The sequence below is a fragment of the Cyprinodon variegatus genome, unplaced genomic scaffold (genome assembly GCF_000732505.1).
Source record: "Cyprinodon variegatus isolate N-32 unplaced genomic scaffold, C_variegatus-1.0 Scaffold155, whole genome shotgun sequence".
NCBI lineage: Eukaryota > Metazoa > Chordata > Actinopteri > Cyprinodontiformes > Cyprinodontidae > Cyprinodon > Cyprinodon variegatus.
The window spans coordinates 101602-107110 of NW_015150608.1; the positions used below are offsets into that span (position 1 = coordinate 101602).

A 5509-nucleotide genomic window follows, 5' to 3' on the forward strand; every position below is an offset into this window, starting at 1 on the left:
ATTTTTAAAATATCGGCATATCGGATATCGGCCAAAATCCCAATATCGTGCATCCCTAGCTGTAATCAAATAATTGCATCATGATTAATTAGGGTAAAATAGTTTATGACATCAAAATTTTAACTTCTCCAAAAAGGAATTTTTTTCAGTGCATTTCTACTGCCGTCCACTAGAGGACAGTGGAATTAAATAGCCTGACAGCATATCGGAGCGACATACCCCATCCGTTAATGATAGTTTTAACATCTCTGTACAACAACACATTTTTTCAGCAACTTTAAAGATTCCTGTTTTGTTATATTTTCTAAAAAAAAATTAGTTTGATAATATGTAACAATCCATATTTTAGTTTATTCTGTTATTATTTAATGAACCTGGAACCATAAATTGTTAAGATATATTGACTCGACACTTTTTTTTTTTTTATCCAGTATATTAGAATATATTTAGACCCTTATGTTAATGGAAAGATTCTTTTAATAAAGGAAAAAACTAGCGCTAAAACAATTAAACAGATTAATCGTGATTAAAAGGCTAATTGTCAACTATTAACTGGAGTGTAATGATGGTAAAACTTACCTTTAGCTGACAGAGAAACACACTTAGAGCAGGAATTATCTCAAAACTGTTAAAGATATATAATCATTTTGCATTTAAGATAAAAAAAAACTTTTTATCAGTCAATATACTCCATCTAGAACCCCTGAAGTGCAAATGATTTAGTTTCAACTGCTTTAAATTCGTAAAGGAACTTCTTTAGGGAACCTTTGGCTTTCTGATTATTAATCAATTTATAGAAAAAATATTTGACAGATTAATCAATCCATTAGTTGCAGCCCTAAAGAACAATGAGTTGTACTTTTATTTAATGGCTGCTTCTTAATAAATCATTGGTTGCTTGATAACATCAATTCATTTTAGATTAATCTACTAATTGATAACTTGCATCGTTAGCAGGCAAATATAATATAAAGGTAGATATGGGTAACCTGCTATATCGGCAATATTGATACGTTAATATCGGCCATGACTCCCGCATTGATTCATCCTCTGTGACTCTTACAAACCAAAGTCTGACATGTGTTGCTTTCTACCAAATACGGCGTCAAACACCCTGCTGTCTAATGACACACGATTTACTTCACAGCTGTATTTCACAACAACGACTGCGTGGCTTCAGCTTGCACAACAGTTATTAGTGACGGCGTCATGTGTAATGCATGAGTGGAACAGAAAACCATTCCCATTATCCACACAAACCAAACCAGTTGCTTCACATGAGGTTAGGACATCACTAGGAAATCCCTGAACGTCACATTTTTCTCTTCCTCATTTAATATTCTGTCAATTTCTCCCCATATAGAGAAGGAAAAAAAGGACCAGCTGTCAGCTTGGCTCTCTTCTCAGTCCCTGAAAGCAAATACTCACTTTCATTACTTGGTTTGGAAAACAGAGACACCGAATCCTCCTTCAGACGTTCTGCCCAATGATGCGGAAATACCTCGCGGTAAAAGCCGCCGTCTGATTGAAAGCGTGGCCTCTCTCTCACAATGCGAGAGCTTCCAACCCGAGTTCATGGCCGCCTCAGAGATCCTCCTCAGAAGATTGAAGGGGCAGAGAGGAGACGGGTTGTTCGTCGGATGCTCACTTGTCAAGCGTAGCGAGGCGACGGTTTGAGAGAAACTCCCTCCCTGGTCGGGGAATTCATCCGAAACACAAAGAACCCCCCCTTCATCTCTACCCCCATCCCTTCCTGGCCATCATTAGCATGTTAATGGACGTCAGGGGAAACAACAGGAGAAGCAGTGAGAACCTACAGCTGAAAGCTGAAAGGAGAAGGCATGGGAACGGCGGCTCAGGGTGGATGTTCATCTGACTGGACCTAAATGGCTCCAGATCAGCTGAAACCCAAAAAGGCCCCAAAATGCAATCAGCTGATGAACAGAAGAGAAGTCAGCCTTTCCTTTTCATCAAACCTGATTAAATGGCCGCCGTGACCCGGCAGAGAAACACGCTAATTAAATGTATTTCTAATGTGTTCATCTGGAAGAACACCTGAATAGTTTCCACTAACAGCGTTTCCTGACAACAACTTCCTGGAAAACTCCTTTATAACTCATCTCATTGTTGGCGTCCTGGTTAGCTTTACACTAAACATGGAGTCTGAGTCAGAAAAACATGGAGAATATAAAAAAAGGTGTATCTGTGTGTGGTTCATTCTTTGGTTTTTTGGTTTCAAAAACAAAAACGAAAAAACAAAAGCAGCATGTGGTTTTTCTGTTTTTTCGTTTTTTAAAACCTAAATCGAAAAAATGAAAAATCGAATCAATAGAAAATCAACAGCGTTTGAGTTTTGTTTTGCCATCTAACTGAAAATAAAATACGTTTGTTGTTTTAATATGTAGCGGTACCGGAAATGAAGTAAGTCGCCAAAGAAAAATCATTTACGGCGGATGAAGACGGCATCAAAACAAACCATTTCTAAACAAAAGGCAATGGCTGCACTCGAACCGTTTTCCGCATTGATTATCGAACTTTTTGAAAGAAGAAAAACACACTGAAATCAGTGATGCTTTGAGCCGCCATGGAGCTCAACATTGCTCGGTAATGAGTGTCAGAAGGTTTTGTATGGAGCACACATTGTGAAGACACAACGATGTGTCGGGCGCCGATTTGGAACTTGGAATATTAAAGAGATCTTGTTGACGGTCAGATCATTATTTCTCAATGAAATGCGCCGATTCCCTCTAAATAACGCAAACGTTTCCATGTTGGTAGCGCTAACTGAAAAAGTTCTTCTTCTTGTTGATTGTAATGGCAAGAAATTGAAGGCGTACATTACCAGCAGTGAGGTGTTGGGAGTTCAGGTCTTTATTTCCGGTTCTGCCATAAGGTCCATTGAATTAACAACAAAATAAAAGTTTGTCTTCGGTTTAACCATTGCAGTAAAAAAAAAAGAAAAAAAAACGTACCCTTTTTTAATTTTCGCAAATGTCGTTTTTTATAATTTCGTTTTAAAAACGGAAAAAAAAAACACACGCTTGTTTCGTTTTTTCGTTTTGAAACTAAAAAACCAAAGAATGAACCATACACGGATTAACCAGAAGTCTGTGGAGTGAATTTTGTTCCTTATTGTTGCTTTTTTTGAAAATGTAAATTTGAAGAAAAAAAAGAAAAAATGCGAAACAGAAATTAATTCTAATTAACAGAAATATTTTCTTTGACAAACAAAACCAGAAGTTTTCTGGACTGAATTTTGAACTGTTGATTTTTTTGAAAATGTAAGTTTTTTGGGAAAAAGCAAAAAGAAAAACAGAAATTAACTCAAAGTAACAGAAATATAATTTTTTTTTGAATTACTTTTGTTTATAAACCTTTCTTTTTTAAAACAATTATTGTTAATGATTTTATATTTTCTAAATTTGTAAATATAACATCTGTAACAAATGTTAAAAAAATGTAATTGAAAAAAAAAAAAAAATGAGCATGAAAATTTATAAATTTTGTTTTTTCTTATCAAAAACTATTTCAAAGTTATACCAAATGTGTTTTTTTTATTTCAAATTACCATCAGATGACATGTTATTTTACTGAGAGACTAATGAAACAGAATTCCCTCCTTTGGACGTTTTCATCTGGACAGCGAGCAGAGGACATGTTTGCCTCAAACTAAAGAAAGAATTGTAGGGAAACAACCCGACACCCACTGTGAAGCACAGAGATAGAAGCATCATTGTTTGGGAAGCTATTGCTAAAGGAGAAAACAGCAATCCCCTGAAAAGGCAAACCACCAAAACTGCTTTGGAAACCTGGATGTGTTGCCTTCAGTCTCTGAGCTCATTAACATTGACCCACCCAACAGCTGTAAGGGCCAACAAAAGGCTAACTCACTTATCCCAACCAGGCCCTTCATCCCATAATGATCACCTCAACTGGCTGAAGCCGTTTATTGGCAAAGAGGAATTAAATAAACGTGCAAAACCTGAAATTCTTGCACACTCTGCAAAGCATGGCGCAGACTGTAAAGGTGGCGTCCCTTTAAAGAGCGGCCCCCTGGTTGCTGAACAGCCCCTCCCCACTCGGAGGTGGCGTTGCATAAGAGCATCAGAGGTGGAACATGCAGTTATGATGATGCCCGCCTGCCCTTTACAGGCTGGTTATAAATAGCTCTTTGCCATTGGGCGGTCACTGACAGCAGGTGTCTGGAAGCTCATCAGAGCTTCCATGAACCGCCGCTGTGACTCAGCGCATGTCAGCATTAACGCAAATAACACTCAGATCATGTGAGATCTGTTTACTCTGCGGAGATAAGCTCTCACATGATGATGATGATGAAGCTCTGAGAGCTAAGAAAAACATCTGAGCAAACTCTGCCTTAGCAAAGTAGTGTTCACACCTCCTGAGCCGGTTTTTATTTATCTATCCTCTATCTTCACTCAATCTTAGCTTGATTCCTGTGTGAGAAAAACAAAGCGCCGCATAATGAAGTGAAACTAAACCACTAAAGATAAAAATGCGACATTCACACAGTAGATCATCTCTAGTTTTGGCTCATCTAGACGTTAGAATATCTGCAGAGTCATTCTTAAAAGGAAACTCTAACTAAACCATTACAGCTCCGACTCTATGAAGGACTGGCTTATAATAATAGCTGATATGTCCCTACTGAATCCCCGCAGCATGATGATACCACCACCTTGTTTCACACTAGCTGTGGATGTTTTAATTGGATGCGTTACGTGTTGAAAGTGGGTCCAAATTAAGACCAAAATCTTAGTTTCAATAAGTTCTGAAAGGGTGAATATGTGGAAACAAAATGGAATCCATAATAAAACAGGCAGAGTAAGAGCTACAGTGGTTTATGAAGTCATCATGACCACTGCAGACTAAGCCCTGACACAGTAAATAATAAATAATAATAATATAATTGAACTTTATTGATCTCACATTGGAGAAATGTAACTCTGCATTTAACCCATCCCATTGGGGAGCAGTGGGCCGCCATCATGGGGCGCCAGCGGGAGCAATCGGGGGTTAAGGGTCTTTGCTCAGAGAGCCAGAATGGCAGTCAGTGGGAGTGGGTTTCGAACTCACAACCTCAGGATTTCAAGCTCCATGCCCTAACCGCTAGGCCGCCACTCTCCTTTAAAAAGATTAATTTAATATGTTTGCTTGTTTGTTTTTTTTTCCTCCTATTTTCCTCTCTTTCTGCTATAAATTCAAGTTTACGATGAAACAAATGTTTCTAAGCAAACATTATCAATTAATTGAATGCAAGAACTTTTTATCTAATAAACCAATAATTGAAAACAAAAATTTTATCAGCTGCTGCATGGAAAAAAGCAAAATGGGATTTGCTCTGACTTTATTTGACTCCTTGTCTTACTCTTAATCAGCTGAGATTCAATCACAGAGGCGTGTTATTTACTAATTAGATGACCTCTGACTGGAACATCTGGACTTAAAGGACTAATGTCTCAGCATGATCTGGAAAAACTAATCCATGCGT

The 5509-nt window shown here is 37.8% G+C and overlaps 1 protein-coding gene across 2 annotated transcripts in view; it reads right to left on the minus strand.

Annotated features, from left to right (window-relative positions):
- The window catches only part of LOC107086505 (glucose-fructose oxidoreductase domain-containing protein 1), a 40589-nt gene that overhangs the window by 22235 nt on the left and 12845 nt on the right, over window positions 1–5509 (minus strand). The window contains exon 1 of one of the 2 annotated variants that reach the window (XM_015377493.1): window positions 1429–1880. The exons of the other annotated variant lie outside the window; for it this stretch is intronic. The gene's annotated coding sequence lies outside the window, so the exon portion shown is untranslated. Of the gene's footprint in view, window positions 1–1428; window positions 1881–5509 lie in introns of those variants that run through there. 2 annotated transcript variants of the gene reach the window in all.